This window comes from Carcharodon carcharias, chromosome 1 (assembly GCF_017639515.1).
Source record: "Carcharodon carcharias isolate sCarCar2 chromosome 1, sCarCar2.pri, whole genome shotgun sequence".
Taxonomy (NCBI): Eukaryota; Metazoa; Chordata; class Chondrichthyes; order Lamniformes; family Lamnidae; genus Carcharodon; species Carcharodon carcharias.
In genome coordinates, this window is record NC_054467.1 from 107,285,366 (window position 1) to 107,302,889 (window position 17,524).

At 45.9% G+C, this 17,524-nt stretch overlaps 1 protein-coding gene across 1 annotated transcript in view; it reads right to left on the bottom strand.

Annotated features, from left to right (window-relative positions):
• Window positions 1–17,524, bottom strand: part of si:ch73-234b20.5 (uncharacterized protein LOC449923 homolog) — a 49,579-nt gene that overhangs the window by 17,744 nt on the left and 14,311 nt on the right. The gene's annotated exons all lie outside the window — the stretch shown is intronic.

Sequence of the window (17,524 nt, forward strand, 5' to 3'; positions counted from 1 at the left end):
AAACCCCCTATTCAGGCCTGCAAAGAAATAACATCCACATTGCAGTTATAATGTCCATAGTTCGAACTTTGGATGTGTGCCTCAAAAAGCCATTTGAGGATCATGTTCATGCCAAATGGAAGAGGTGGATGGTTGATGGAGAAAAATCCTTCACAATGAGTGGAAATATGTGCGCCGCTCCGCACTTTCAGATGGTTCAAAAATGCCGAACATCCAACTCAATGGTTGGAGAGGAAGGTGATTTGTTGTGGAGGGATAGTTCTAAAACTAGAAGTGCCAAATCTGATCCAGAGTGAAATCCTTATGATGATGCCATAGCTAAAGTGACTCAGAATGAATTTGATTAACTCTTTGCGTCAAATGCCGAAGACAATGAATTCGACAGTAAAATAAAGTAATATAAGTAAACCAAAGTACATTAAAGTTAAGGTAAGGGCAGTAAAGTTAAGACATGGCAGGGTGGCTAAGTTGTGTGGGATGTGTGTCCTATAATATGTGGGAAGTCGTGGACACTGCTGGTGTCCTAGATGATCACATGTGCAGGATGTGCTGCCAGCTGCAGAATCTTGAACTCCGTGTTTCAGAGCTTGAATGGCAGCTGAGTGACTCATCTGCGAGGCTGAGAGCTACGTGGATAGCACGTTCAGAGAGGTGGTCACACCACAGGCTAGGACCATGCAGGCAGAAAGGGAATGGGTGACCACCCGGGAAGCAAAAGAACCAGGCAGGTAGTGCAGGAATCCCCTGGGATCCTGCTCACAAATCAGTTTTCCATTTTGGATACTGGTGAGGTCATTGGTTCCTCAGAGGAGTGCAGTCAGAGCTAAGTTAGTGGCAGCACAAGTGGCTTGGCTGTACAGGAAGGGAGGAGGAAGAGTGGAAAAGCAATGGTGATAGGGGATTTATTAGTTAGGGGAACATACAGACGTTTGCCGACGTAGATGTTGCGTCCCTGGTGCCAGGGTCAAGGATGTCACCAAGCGGCTGTAGGACATTCTGCTGGGGGAGGGTGATCAGAAAGAGGTCGTGGTCCACATTGGTACCAATGACTTAGGTAGGAAGGGGGATGTGGTTCTGCGATCAGAATTTAGGGAGCTAGATAGAAAATTAGCAAGCAGGACCTCAAATATAGTAATCTCCAGATTACTCCCAGTGCCATGTGCAAGTGAGTACAGAAATAGGAGGATAAGGCAGATGAATGCATGGCTGGAAAGATGGTGCAGGAGGGAGGGCTTTAGATTCCTGGGATAGTGGCTCTGGCTCTGGGGAAGATGGCACTTTTACAAGCCAGACATGTTGCACCTGAGCAGAGCCGGGACTGTGTCCCTTGCGGGCGTTTTGCTAGTGCTATTGGGGGGGGCTTTAAACTAACTCAGCAGAGGTTTGGAAACCAGGAGAGAGTATTAGAGAGGAATACAGGGTGCCGGTGCACAAAATATTGGGAGAGATAGAAAGCACTAGTATAGAGGATAGTAAGTTAATAGGTGGAGTCAGAGTAAGGGAGAAAGTCATGAAGTCCAAATCTGGGTTACTGTGCATGTATGTGAATGCACAGAGTATAGTAAATAAGATTGGGGAGTTACAAGTGCAGATTGCTATGTAGAAATATGAGGTTGTGGAGATAACAGAGACCTGGTTCAAGGAAGGGCAGAACTGGGTGTTAAATGTTCCTGGGTACGAGGTGTTCAGAAGAGATAGGAAAGGAGGAGGGGTGGTGGTATTGGTTAAGGAGAGTATTGCAGTGCTGGTGAAAGAGGATGTCCCAGGAGGTTCAAGGACAGAATCAGTTTGGCTAGAGCTAAGGAACAAAAAGATTGCAGTTACATTGCTCAGTGTAGTCTATAGACCACCAACTAGTGGGAAGGATGTAAAGAATCAAATCTGCAGGGAAATTATAGAGAGATGCAAACATTATAGAGTAGTTATAATGGGGTACTTTAATTACCCAAATGTAGTCTGGGATGGTGGTAGTGTAAAGGGCGGAGAGAGGCAAGAGTTCCTAGATTGTGTTCAGGAGAATTTTTTCAGCAGTATGTGTCCAGTTCAACAAGAAAGGAGGCACAGTTGGACCTGGTTCTGGGAAATGAGGGGGGCCAAGTAGGTCAAATGTCAGTGGGGAAACATTTAGGAGCCAGTGATCATTGTGACCATTGTTTCGTAAGGTTTAGGATGATGGTAGAAAAGAACAATGTGCAATCCAGAGAAAGAATAATTAACTGGGGGAGAGCCGACTTCAGTGGGCAAGAACAGAGCTGGGCTGGATAGACTGGAACCAAAGATAAAAGCAAAAAAACTGCGGATGCTGGAAATCCAAAACAAAAATAAAAATACCTGGAAAAACTCAGCAGGTCTGGCAGCATCCACAGAGAGGAACACAGATAACGTTTTGAGTCCGTATGACTCTTCAACAGAACTAAAGAAAAATAGAAAAGAGGTGAAATATAAGCTGGTTAAAAGGGTGGGGGTGGGGGGTGGGATAGGTAGAGCTGGATAGAGGGCCAGTGATAGGTGGAGATAGCCAAAAGATGTCATAGACAAAAGGATGTGCTAATTAAGGGTAGAAAGCAGGACAAGCAAGGCACAGATAGCCCTAGTGGAAAGACTGGAACCAAAGGCTGGCAGGAAAATCTGTAGCTGAACAATGGGCTACCTTCAAAGAAAAAATGATTCAGGCACAGTCAAGGTATATTCCCTCAAAAGGGAAAGGTGGGGCAAACAATTAAGACAAAGAAGAAAAAGTGTTCTAATGGCAGGTGTCAGGTAGAAAATACAACTGACAACCAAGTGGAATACAGAAGGTTCAGAGGGAAGATGAAAAACCAAATAGGAGAAGCAGAGAGAGATCATGAGAAAAGACTGGCAGCCAACATAAAGAGGAATCCCAAAGTTTTCTATCGGCACTTAAATAGTAAGAGGGTGATAAAAGGAGGAGTAGGGCCGATTAGGGACCAAAAAGGAGATTTACACATGGAGGCAGGGGGCATGGATGAGATGTTAAATTAATATTTCGCATTTGTCTTTACCAAGGAAGCAGGTGCAACTGAGGCCCTGGAGACAGAAGAGGAAACTCTGTCACTAGAAGGGTTCAAAATTGATAAGGAGGAAGTGTTAGATAATCTGTCGGTACTTAAAGTTGACAAGGCACCAGGACCGGATGAGATCCATCCAAGGATATTGAAGGAAGTAAGAGTGGAAATTGGCCATAATCTTTCAGTCTTCCCTAGACTCAGGGGAGGTGCCAGAGGACTGGAGAATTGCAAACATTATGCCGTTGTTCAAAAAAGGTTGTAAGGATAAGCCCAGAAATTACAGACCAATCAGTTTAACTTTAGTGGTGGGAAAGATTCTAGAAACAATTATTTGGGATAGAATTAGTAGTCACATGGAAAAATGTGAGTTGATTAGGAAGAGCCAGCATGGATTTCTAAAGGGGAAATCATGCTTAACTAACTTGGTGGAGTTTCCTGAAGAGGTAATAGAGAGGATTGATGAGGGTAATGCTGTTGATGTGGTGTACATGGGCTTCTCAAAAGGCATTTGACAGTACCATAAAACAGACTTGTGAGAAAAGTTATAGCTCATGGAACAAAAGGGAAAATAGCAACGTGGATACAAAATTGGCTGAGTAATATGAAACAGAGGGTAATGGTCAATTGATATTTTTCAGGCTAGAGGAATGTTTGTAGTGGAGCTCCCCAGGGGTTGGTATTGGGACCCTTGCTTTTCCTGATTATATATTAATGATCTAGATCTTGGTATGCAGGGAACAATTTCTAAGTTTGCGGATGATACAAAACTTGGAAGCATTGTAAACTGTGAGGAGGACAGTGTAGAACTTCAAAAGGACATAGACAAGTTGGTGGAGTGGGCAGATAGATGGCAGATGAAGTTCAATGTGGAGAAGTGTGAGTGATTCATTTTAGTAGGAAGAACATGGAGAGACAATATGAAAAAAGGGGTACAGTTCTTAGGGGTGTACAAGATCAGAGAGACCTGGGTGTATATGTACATTGATCATTGAAGGTGACAGGACAGGTGGAGAGAGCAGGTAATAAAGCATACAGTATCCTGGGCTTTATTGATAAGGGCATTGAATACAAGAGCAAGGAGATTATGCTGAGCTTATATAAAACACTAGTTAGACCTCAGCTGGAGTATCGTGTACAGTTCTGGGTGGCACATTATAGGAAGGATGTGATCACATTGGAGAGAGTGCAGAAGAGGTTTACAAGAATGGTTCCAGGAATGAGAAACTTGAGTTATGAAGATAGACTGGAGAGGTTGGGAGAGTTCTGCTTGGAGAAGAGAAGGCTAAGAGAAGATTTGATAGAGCTGTTCAAAATCATGAGGGGATTGGACTGAGTAGATAAGGAGAAACTGTTCCTGCTTGTCAAGGGATCAAGAACGAGGGTGCACAGATTTAAAGTGATTTGCAAAAGAAGCCAATGCGATGTGAGAAAAAACTTATTTACACAGCGAGTGGTTTGGGTCTGGAATGCACTGCCTGGAAGTGTGGTGGAGACAGGTTCAATCAAGGCAGTCAAGAAGGCAATAGATGATTAACTGAATAGAAACAATGCGGAGAATTTTCTCCTTGGTGGGGGGTGGGTGGTGCTGAGTGGGAATGGGCATGGGCGGCGTGCAGCCAATCATCGCCCGCGATCAGCTGCGCGCTGCCATTTTGCGTGGGTGGGTCAATTAAAGCCCGCCCAGCATGACGCACACCCAGAAGCGCTGAGCGCTCCCTATGCAGGGGGGGGTGGGGTGGGGAGGAGGCTGAGTCGGAGCCTGCACTCATACACGCATGAGTGCGAAAGAGTGCAGAAATCTCCCTGAGGCATGGAGCTGCCTCAGGGAGATTAGTTTGATTATCAAAAATTTTAATAAAGAAAAGAAAAAAAATTTTAAGACATGTTCCCTCATGTGACAGTGTCACATGAGCTGGGACATGTCAATGAACTTTAATAAAAATTTTTATTCAATTTATAAACACTTCATGAAACCTCATCCCACCCGTGGATGAGGTTTCATGAAAAATGCAAAGGCCGCCTGGGTTCTTCACCTGCCCGACAACCTTAAGGTTGGACAGGCTGCTCCGTTAGGTATTTTAATTAGTTTTTAAGTGGCCTTAATAGGCCTTTGACAGTTCAGAGGGTGCGCAGCCAACTCCGGTGCACGCTGGCCAAACTGAAAATCAGAGTGACGCGTGGTGACGTCAGGATGTACGCCCAACGTCACCATGTGTCATTTTATGCGTTAGCGAAAGGGGCCCGCCCCCACACGCTGACCTGGAGATTCTGGCCACTGCATAAGGGTACGGGGAGAAAATAGGAGAATGGCACTAAGTCATCTTGCTCCTTTGGAGAGCTGGTGCAGACACAATGAGCTGAATAGCCTCCTCCTGCACCGTAAAAATTCTGTGATTCTGACAATTTTTAAAACATTTCGATTGTGGTTAAAGGTATCCTTGTAAAATGAATTCATTCAATACAATGTGTCACATTGATTTAATTTGAAATACTGGTGCTTTTATTCACATTTCTAAATGACAACCGCCTAAACCTAGACCAGCACAGCGGTTCACATTTTATACTTGCCAAAAAACCCTTGTTTTTGGTAGAATTTTTCAAGGCTTCAGAGATCAACATAAACACCGCAATCTACGGTAGTTATGATGGGAGTGCTGTGAGACAAGAACTTGCCAAGACCTAAACTGCAGCTCATAAATTCATAGACATTTACAACACAGAAGGAAGCCTTTGGCCCATCATGTCTGCGCTGATCAACAAAGATCTGACTACAATAATATATCTAATACCCAATGTTCTACCCAATATTCCAGCAAATGCATTATAAAGATAAAGCAAGGTACACAAGAGTGCAGTTTGTGCAATGAAACATTTAGAAATTTGTGAAGGGGCCAGTGATGATCCAAAATTTGATGATCTGGGGGCCGTCCTCCCTAGGATATCTTAGGGGTCATTTTTAGCTTTGACAAGGGTGGAAAACGGTTATAGCAAATCAGCCCGAGACATTTGGCAGCTATGGTGTTAGTTGAGGGAGGAATGCTGTAAAAGCCATTGGATAAATTCCCTATGCGTCTTCAAAAAGTGTAATGAAATCTTAAGCATCCAATTGAACTGCTGAAGAGTGTACATGGCCCGTGGTTAACACCTCATCCAAAGGATTGAACTTCTAACATAAATAGTGATGCCCCCCCTTAGTCAATTCTCTGCTCACATTCATTATCTAGGCTTATGTATAATGTGTGGCCACTAGCATAAAGCAGCGAGGACTGCCTGCACACGTGGAACTCTTCCCTGCAGAAGGAACACACATTTGTGCTGGACAGCCCAGTTGTAAGTGTACTTTACCAAATGAACCATTGTGGAAGTCATATTGATCTGTAAACTTAAGGCAGATTCCTCATAAATATGGCTTACGAAGTTTTGAAAAATCAGAGCTGTGTTTACCCTTTGGCTTGAGATGGCTATGTTGGTAGCAGGGAGGGCTAGTCTCTGCGAATTTTGTGAAGCATGAACATAAGAAGTCAAAGCAGAAGTGGGACATACAAACTCTTTGAGCCTGCTCCACCATTCAATACAATCATTCCGCTACACTTTCCTGTCTGGTCCCCATATCCTTGATTCCTCTTATTTCCCTTAGTGTGGGTAAAATCCCCTTAGTGTCCAATAGGCCCATGTGTAAGGAATTGGGGTCTTGAATAAACAGATATTTTCTGCATAACATAACACACCCTAAAAAGTTTTCTAAAAAGGCAACAATTTTTAACCAGTCTGTGGAAACAGGCAAGGTCACTTAGTTCATGTTGTCATTCCTAAGATAAGGTGGCATCTTCTGTACCCCCTTATCTATGTAATTGTTTAAAACGGTCCAGAATATGACCCTCACCAAGATGTAAACTAAAAAGCTGACCTCGAGCAGGGTGACGCACAAGTGGGGTGGTAACCACCCATGAAGTTTTGAGTACCTGTCCTTGTCCATCGGCCGGAATAGTTAGATGATTGACACAGTACCAACTCCCCAAAAAGGGTATTTAGATTGGTGTCATACTGGTGAGGGGCTGAGGTGCTGGTGAGGTGCCAGTGCTTATTGGGCAGCTGTCTTCTTCAGATGGCAGATGGACCAGAGGAGGAAGATCGCGAGATCGAGGGAAAAGTTTCCTAACACTTCGACTAGAGAGCGGAATGTTGTTTTCACAAGCTGTTATGGGTAGTATACCCTTTTTTTCTGTCTAATTAGCTAATATATCATTTCTAAACTGTTGTTTCTTAATCAGCTTAATAAACCATCTTAAAATTACTTATGACTAGTTGACTGCCTATTTAGGTATCTGTGGTCCCAAATCCAGAAATCTTACATGTGCCTTTACTTTTCCCATGCTACTTTCACATGAAAAACATGCTCAATGGGAGAAGCCTGCCACATGATTGGCTGTTTGCTATTTAAAAGGGAGTATGTCATTTTTTAAATGATCCTGGCTGTAGAAGGATTGTCATTGCTATGACTAGGTGTGTACATTGTTAGGTTTGATAAGGTGTGCAAAGAGGACATTGGGGTCACTCCCTCCTTTCCAAAATGATTCATTGAAGGTGCTGTGATAGGAGCTCACATTGAAAATGCTAACAACCTTGTCAACATCCAATTTCTCCTGACGGAGGGATAAGATTGCCTGAAAATATGCTGCCTGACGCAAGCGGCTGAGGAGCGAGATGCACTAATGGCTCTCAGTGAGGACAAAAGCTAACACTTCCTGAGTCCCAGTGCAGTTGCAGGGTATTGCAGAACCCACCCAATGCCAAGAACTGCTGACCAGTCAGAGGCTGGAGCCAGAGAATGCAGCCCCCCAGCGGAAGCTAGAGGGAGAGAAGGCAGCCCTCCAGCAGAACATGGAGGAGGTTTCTGTGATTAATCTAGGCGTCAAGGAGAGTTTGGAGGATGTATCAAACTCAATTGCAGACTTGAGGATCAATTTCTTACCACCTTCATGCAGAGTAATAAATGTGTTTGTATAACTGCAACTCTTATGTTACACGCTACAAGCTATCCAAGTGCTGACAAATCATATAAGATTAACTATTCTTTTGTTTTCTGTTGCAGCAGGAGGACCACAGCAGCCTCGTGTGGAGACATTGCAGCCGGGACCATGTCCTTTGTAGTGACAACCCCAACCAGATTGAAACCAATCCCGCATCGATTTTCACAGTTGGGGCGGCAAGTGTATGTATGGGGGCACTTTACACTGTAATGGATGGAAAAATAATGATTCTCTTAATGCTCTAGATACAATTATTGCCTATACACACAGTAAGCACCTTTAAAAGTGATGGACAGTTGGTGATATGTATCATCTGTATTCACGCAGAGATTATGGCCTGAATATTATCCTTGGTGGGCACGCACAATCAGCAGGCCTGGGACCAGTCAGGAAACTGACCATTGCCCGTGATCAGTCCCCGACCGCAATTTCACGCTAGCTATCCAATTAAGGCCTACCCAGCATGAAATGCACCTCCCCAATGGCCAGGAAGAGCCAGGCGGGAGCGGGGGTGGGGGCCTGTCAGGCTCTGGCTTCAATGGCGACCTGGCGGGTGGTTTAAAAACAGCACATGCAGCTCCTTGAGGGCTGCCAGGGAAGAACATATCTCCTGTGTGCTGAAGACCAAATCTATGGCCTCAAATGTGGCTGGAAATGCCAGGCTGAAGGGCAGGTCAGGTGGGCATTCAGCCCCCCTGGTTTTTGGACGAGAGCCTCGTGGTCCTCCTGGAGGAGGTGGCTGCCAGGAGGAACACCCTCATCCCCAGAGATGGAAGGAGGCGGCCACCGCACCTGACAAAAAGAGCTTGGGAGGAGGTGGCAGCACAGGTCGGCAGCCACGACGTTGTGCAGCGCACATGGGTGCAGTGCCGCAAAAGGTTTAACGACCTGCTGCGCCAGGGAAGGCTAAGTACCACATTGGCATGGATCAGTGTGTTGAAGTGTAAAGGTCTGGCCATCCTCCTGTGGAGCTCAGGGGTGTTAGAGTCTGAGTGCCAACTGTCAATGATGCTGGAGTTGTCCAAGGGGGTGAGCCCTGGCTGCTTGGACTGAGTGCCTTGCGGCTCAAGGGCCACGACTCGGATGTGCCCTGTGAGATGTTCTTCAGGTGGGGTTGGCCAGGCTGCAATGCTGCTCCAGGTAGAGAGTGGACTAATCAAGGCTCTGCTATTCTTTCAGGAGAAGACATCCCATAATAACCAAGAGGTCATGGACAGGCGGAGGCTCCCCAAATCTCCTAATCGTTACAAGATATGAGCTGGATACCTTGGAACTGGAGAGGTGCCATGCACCTTGGTCAGCCGGTCACGAAGAGGCTGGGGTGTCAGACAAAGGTAAGAGTGCAGTGGACAGAGGTGAGAGTTTCGGATGGTGCAAACATTCTAGTGTAGTCTTTTCATTGATGGGAGCCTCAAAACTGGATTCCCCATTGATCATTGAAAGACGATAGTACCATGATGCAAATCTCCATTGTCTTACCAGGGTGCCTGGCATGGACAGTGATTGAGTGATTACTTAAACTAATGACATGTCAATTTTCTCCCTGAAGTTTGCCAGCATGCACTCATTCTCAGGAGCCCGAAGAGCCACCCCGACACCAGAGGACAGCTGGGCTTCGGCTGTACCTGTGTCACACCCGCTCTCTGAACCAGGCACCAGCGCAGATACCAGTACATCGGCGGGTGTTAGGTCAGTGGCTAGAATGTCAGAGCACAGCGGTGAGGGCACTTCACACTTGCTTGAGGACCAGGCGGAGGCAGTTGGAGGACTGCTGGAGACCAGGACGATGCTGAGTCGAAGGCAGATGATGAGCCTCTGAAGATGTCCATTAGGCGGCAGGATGTCCATCGGGATGTCCAAGAAGGTCGGGCAGAGATCCATGAGGGTATGCATGCCATGGTCTCTTGTGGAGGTGTCCATGTGGAGCATAAGCGTTGTGTTGACCCTCATGGCCAAGTGCAATGCCTCCTCCATTGAAATAGCGGCGATTCTCATGGGGAGGCAGCTCCAGGAACAGAATGAGGGGTTCCTGGGGATGCGCTTGGACCTGCAAACCCTCACACAGGCAATGACCTCAGGTGGTCAGTGCCAGTGTGAGAGATGGATGAGGCACCCAGTATCCCAGCTAGGTGCCCGTCCATCAATGGCGAGCAGGGAGGTCCAGAGTGACCACACGTTGCCTCACAAGCTGCTTGTCATCTCTGCGGGCTCCTCTCAGGGCACTCTGGATGACATCAGCAGTTCCTCTGGCCCGCTGACAGTGACCATGGCATCTGATGAGGCTGCAGCAACTGCGGAGATGCCGCTCCCTCCCAGGTGGGGCGAGCACAGGCTCCACAGGCCAGAGGGCGACCGCCGAAATTATGAAGGCCAACATGACACCAGAGTCAGCAGGCTGCCCCCAATGTCGCTGCCAGTGGGGTGGGGGGACACATACCAAGATGCAGCACTTGCAAACATAAGTTTAAGGCACCATGAGCACAAGAGGGCCTGTTCATGGGTGATCTTCTGTTTTGTAATGTTTTGTTTATGTTTACTGGTTTGGGAAAGAAGACCAGAGAAGGTTATGTTAATTTGTTTGGATTGTGAAATTTTGTTTTTATCATAATGACCTGAGTGTACTTCACCTTTTTATTTTTTTGGTGCAGGGAATGCCAGTATTTAATGCTGGACGTGAGTGGCTCTAAACTTTATTGCACAGGCACTGGGTGGACTTTGGGTTCAAATGAAAGGGTCATTTCAGACATCCGAGATGGAGGCAGCAGCCCTGGCATGAGGTGGGAGCAGATCTTTGGCAGCCCAGCCAAAGGAGTATTGGATCAAGGTGTCTCTACCTCCCTGAAGGATATGGAGGTTCACCTCCATGCCCTCAACATTCTCCTCACTGTGCCCCTCTTCCCCTCTTCTGACTCACCCTCTGTGGCCTGTGGAGCTGCGTCAATACCCTCTTGCTCCAGTGGGTCCCCCCTTGCCAGTGCCAGATTGTGGAGAGCGCAGCATGCAACCACTATCAGTGACACCTGCTCTGGAGGGTATTGTAGTGCACACCCTGAATGGTCCTGGCATTGGAAGCGCATCTTCAGATGACCTATGGTCCTCTCTATCACCGCCCTTGTGGAGGCGTGGCTCCTATTATAACGCTGCTCTGCCTCTATTCTTGGGTGGCGGAGAGGCATCATAAATCACCTTTTCACCAGATAGCCCTTGTCATCTAGCAGCCTTCTATCCAGTTGGCTGGAGCACTGAATAGGCTCGGCACCTGGGAGTGTCTCAGTACATAAGTTGTTATGACACAGCAGTTTGTAAAGGCTGAGTTGTTTAAACCTCAGAGGGAAACTTTGTGAACAACTGTCATAACTTGTATTTTCAATTGGTATGTTTGAGTTGGAGCTCTGAATTCAGGAATAAGAATAAAAAGCCTCTCAAGAGGCTTTTTTATATAAAACTAAAGTAAACATTTATTAATTTACAACAAAATAAATGCTTACACATGTCTACAAATTACTACTATAATAACTTTTAAACAAATCCCTAAATTAGTCACCCCTGGGAAAATCTCCATCAAGGCAACAGTAACCCATAGACTTTAAACAGACACCAGGCAAAGCACATCTGACATTACGAATTCAAAATGAGGTTCCTTGCAATTTGGTTCCTTTGCAGACACAGTTGTCAGCTTACAGATCTTAAATGCCTCTGCCTTACACACACAAGCTCCTTTCTGATTATACCTAGCTTTTTCTTTGAATGTAAATTCTCCATGGTATCCTAGGCTTTTAATGTCACATCTTCTAACAATAACATTTTCATCCCACTAATTTTATTAGTAATATAAACACATTGCTTGTCATCTCCCTGCCAGGTGCAAGATTTTACTCCCACTCTTGAATGCGTTATTCAACAAGTGCAAATTTACACTTTACCTTCTATCCTCCTTATGTTTATCAAATTTACATCCCAAAACTATTATACATCAAAGCGCTCAGACTAGCTGGCTTTAATCCAATTAAGGCACACACAGACACAGACCCTATGACAATTCCATTTTAAAAATAACATTATAGACGTTAATATCTCCTCATGACTGCCTGGGTACCTTGCACAGACTTGCAGAATCTGCGTCCTGTGGTCACACACTATCTGGACATTCATTGAGTGGAATCTCTTCCTGTTGACAAAGGCACCTGACTAACCTGCTGGTGCCTTGATGGCCACATGTGTGCAGTCGATTGTGCCCTGGATGCGGGTAAAACCGGCAATCACTGCAAAGCCTCAGGCTCACTCGGCCTGGCTGGCCTTGTCAGTACAGAAATGAATAAATGTCATTACCCACCTGAACAGAGCTTCTGTCACCAACTTGATGCACCTGTGGACTGCCGATTGGGCGACTCCACAAAGATCCCCCACTGACTCCTGGAAAGAGCTGGAAGCATATAAGTTTAAGGCCACTGTGGCCTTCAGAGCTACTGGCATGGGGTTTCCACCCAGTCAGTCGGAGCTGATCTCAGGCCCAATCATTTGACAAATGGAAGTTACAGTCTCCCTGGTGAGGCGGAGCTTACTTCAGCACTGCACCTCAGACATATTGAGGTAGCTGCATCACCGCTTGTAAACCCTGGCAGCGGGATAGTGGCATCTTCTGTGGTCCCTTCTGCCTTGTACTACCTGCTGGTCCCTTGTGGCTTGCACCTCTCCTCCCACAGGTCCCTCCCCTGGAAGCTGCATTGGAACACCTGGCCTCCTCTCCCTTCTGCCTCTCTCTTCCTCCTCAGGAGTGCCATTTCCAAGGGTCCACATGGTCAAAATCCTCCAGGGGCTTGGAGACACCAATGAGTCCTGAAGTGAGGCCTGAAAATGCTAAGAATGAAACTCAGAACAGAGATGAAGCTGTCATGTTTAAATAAGCAACCAATCTCCAAAACTCCTCACTACTCACAATGGCAATGCTGCTGACCCTTTTTATCCCACCCTTGGTTTTGCAAAATGTGGGCTGTCCGCCTGCCTGTGCGACGAGCACGAAATCTCACGGGCAATGTAAAATCGAGCTCAATTGGCTTTTTAATGGCTGTAAGTGGCCTTTTAATTGATGGCGGGCGTGGCTCTGGCACCTGCGCGCGCCCGCCGAACTGAAGATTGCGCGCGTGCAGGAAGATGTCAGGATGCTCGCCTGACATCTTCTCATGCTAATTTATGCCCGACCGAGTCGGGTATGTACTCGCCTGCAAGGCGTAAAATTCTGCCCTATGGTAATTTAGTCCATATTTACATGCAAGCTACTGATATGTTCCTTTCTTTTCCCTCCAGGTTCAATTGCAGGGCCGCTTGGTGATCACCGAATGGCAATGGGAAAACGTCACAGGCCAGAGGACACGTACGTTATTTGTTAAGTCCCTGGCTGCTGTTGTATGGGGGTCAGATGTGCTCAGAGGCAGTCAATATATGATCGCATGTGTCCACGCTTCTCAAACACTGGCACACATGACACAGTAAAATCCCCACTCTAGCCCAGGAAGAGTGCTTCCACAAGCACTGTTTTTTCTTAGATTGCATTCACTGTGGATGTCGATCTGTTTTAACATCCCGTCTCTTCCTGTGATAGATGACGCTTCTATCTCAATAGTGACCTCAGTTGTGACTTCAATGGTTTCAGTGAGTCAATGCTCATGTTTTTCTTCTTCCCTCCCCACCTGCAGCATGTTTCACCCATTGACTGAAGATGAAGGGGTTGAATGAGGAGGAGATCTCGAAGGAGTTAGGCAGGCTGGACAATTACATCTTGGAAAAGGATCATGGATCTTAACAGAAAACCAAAATCAACCCGAAATCAATCAGCAGTTTAGTGTAGTGATAGGATGCATTTATTTGCTTAGGCTCCATTTTTTCAGCAATAAAGTTGGTGCAGCTTTTACTGATTCCTTTATTCTGAGTTTTTTTTCTTGGAGGTCAATTCTGTATTTTAATTTTTATGGTTGCCATTTTTCACAATAAAATTTGCACAGCTTTTATGCAAACTTTTATTCTGAGTGTTTGTTGGGACATACCCTCTAAATCTGCAGAATCAACTTATTAATCTTGAGCATCTTCATCCACACAAATACATTTTGGATGGGGACTGCGTACTTTCAGTTTTTTTTTAAACATCTGTTGATGCTCACTCGTGCACCAGCAATAAAGACCATTGGATTAACTGGAAAAAAATAATCAGTTCGGACTAGTACTAGTAATATCGCCAGTACAACTGACAGTACCTACTGGCCCTATCACCAGTATCACTGGCACTTTCTACTAGAGCGCCAGTTCTGAGCTGTTTTCATTTCCCTGTTCAGAACTGGGTCCAGCTGGTGCCAGTATTAGTGGAACTTCCTTCTAGGAGAAGCAGCAAAGGAAGTTAGTTCTCTTGAGAACCAAAGCTTGAACCTTATGTTAAATCACAGGTCCAACTGGAAGCAAATGTGGAAAAAGTTCACTGGCATCAGGAAAGGTGTCAAAATAATTGTATCCACCCTACTCACACCTACTATGGCATGGATCAAAGTTAAATATTTAACTGCTACACTCCTATGCCAATATCATGCAGATATCATTTGTTGCTTTCCTCAACAATCTTTCATTGGACAAAGATTGTAGCTCACAACCCTAATATGGCACATTAACACCATTCACACAATAGTTCAAAGTTCTACTCAAAAGGGGTATGGTCATCACCAACAACTTGTGCGCTATTTTGCAATGACCTTGCAAAGGAAGGGAGGTAGATTAGGCACAGGGATAGATACAGGCTGCTCTGCCAGTTGTTAACATCTTCCTGTGTACTTCAAAGCCAGGGAGTCACAGCCACATAGAGAGGAGCAGTGCAGGTGATGGCCCAGCATGCTGATGCAGCTGCTACAACTGGTTGGGCCTGGACTTCTGAGCTGTGACTATGTGGACAGTAATATCAAGGCAGCAACTTCCAGCTGATCCAAGCAGCAGTACAGATCCCATGGATAATGGATGGCATGGGCCAGATAGTACTGGGTGAGGAGGAGTAAGTGGAAGTGGCAGAAGAGAAACAGCAAAAAGCAGGTTAGAGCACACAGCATTTAGGTACAGGGGAGGATTGGATCTTCCCACAGATATAGTTACGGTAGAAGCAGTAGATCTTCATGACATTTGTTCTCTGAAGTAACTGGTGGGGAATGGGTTTCATTGTGTGTTCAGGGTCTAGATGGGATTCTTTGGGGCTTATCTACTCTCCCAAAGTAAGCTGCTCGAGACTGTAGTTTGTTAAAACCATTACTTTTTATTTATAGCTACTATGTACATATTGGGAACTCTGCACGAGGTTGGAACTTCTCCTCCCTCCAGGTCTCTTGTTACTCAATCACATGATGTTACATCATCATTACATCAGCATCAAATGCTTCTGATGTTAACCCTTTACAGAATGTACAACAGTGCAACTCTGACATTGTTGCAACGATGTGTGAAGGATTTATTCAAACAGAAAGTAGCAATGTTCTCTGTAAAATTTCATTATGCTCAGCCCGGTTTTTCAATACACATTACCTTTAATTTCTTTGTGTGGTCACACGTGTGTGGCCTGCATGCAGCTAAGCAAGAACATGCAGAGTAACATGGAGCAAATGTCATCTTCATTCCCATCTTCTGAGGAATTCCAAGGCACAGAAGGTGGAAGAACATTCTCTAACGAACATTGTGACTGGTCCCATTGAGCTTGGGCACCCAAACAGGAGTTTTGCTGCCAGATTTGACAGACTGAATCAAAAACAGAATTACCTGGAAAAACTCAGCAGGTCTGGCAGCATCGGCGGAGAAGAAAAGAGTTGACGTTTCAAGTCCTCATGACCCTTCAACAGAACTGATTTTTCTTTACAATGAGAGGGGTGAAATATAAGCTGGTTTAAGGTGGGGTGGGGAGAGAAGTGGAGGGGGGGTGTTGTTGTAGGGACAAGCAAAAAGATGTCACAGACAAAGGAACAAAAGAACACAGGTGTTGAATTTGGTGATATTATCTAAACGAATGTGCTAATTAAGAATGGATGGTAGGGCACTCAAGGTATAGCTCCAGTGGGGGTGGGGGGGCATAAAAGATTTAAAAATAATGGAAATAGGTGGGAAAAGAAAAATCTATATAAATTATTGGAAAAAAAACAAAAGGAAGGGGGAAGAAACAGAAACGGGGTGGGGATGAAGGAGGGAGCTCAAAACCTAAAGTTGTTGAATTCAATATTCAGTCCAGAAGGCTGTAAAGTGCCTAGTCGGAAGATGAGGTGTTGTTCCTCCAGTTTGCGTTGGGCTTCACTGGAACAATGCAGCAAGCCAAGGACAGACATGTGGGCAAGAGAGCAGGGTGGAGCGTTAAAATGGCAAGCGACAGGGAGGTTTGGGTCAATCTTGCGGAGGACAGACCGCAGGTGTTCTGCAAAGCGATCGCTCAGTTTACGTTTGGTCTCTCCAATGTAGAGGAGACCGCATTGGGAGCAACGAATGCAGTAGACTAAGTTGGGGGAAATGCAAGTGAAATGCTGCTTCACTTGAAAGGAGTGTTTGGGCCTTTGGACGGTGAGGAGAGAGGAAGTGAAGGGGCAGGTGTTACATCTTTTGTGAGAGCATGGGGAGGTGCCATGGGGGGGGTTGAGGAGTAGGGGGTGATGGAGGAGTGGACTAGGGTGTCCCGGAGGGAACAACCCTATGGAATGCCGACAGGGGGGCTGAAGGGAAGATGTGTTTGGTGGTGGCATCATGCTGGAGTTGGCGGAAATGGCGGAGGATGATCCTTTGAATGCGAAGGCTGGTGGGGTGATAAGTGAGGACAAGGGGGACCCTATCATGTTTCTGGGAGGGAGGAGAAGGCGTGAGGGCAGATGCGCGGGAGATGGGCCGGACATGGTTGAGGGCCCTGTCAATGTCCTTGGATGGAAAACCTCGGTTAAGGAAGAAGGAGGACATGTCAGAGGAACTGTTTTTGAAGGTAGCATCAGCGGAACAGATGCGATGGAGGTTAAAGAACTGAGAGAATGGGATGGAGTCCTTACAGGAAGCGGGGTGTGAGGATCTGTAGTCAAGGTAGCTGTGGGAGTTGGTAGGCTTGTAATGGATATTGGTGGATAGTCTATCATCAGAGATTGAGACAGAGAGGTCAAGGAAGGGAAGGGAATTGTTAGAGATGGACCACGTGAAAATGATGGAGGGGTGGAGATTGGAAGCAAAATTAATAAATTTTTCCAAGTCCCGATGAGAGCATGAAGCAGCACTGAAGTAATATCGATGTACCAGGGAAAGAGTTGTGGAAGGGGGCCGGAGTAGGACTGGAACAAGGAATATTCCACATACCCCATAAAGAGACAGGCATAGCTGGGACCCATGCGGGTACCCATAGCCACACCTTTTATTTGGAGGAAGTGAGAGGAGTTGAAGGAGAAATTGTTCAGTGTGAGAACAAGTTCAGCCAGATGGAGGAGA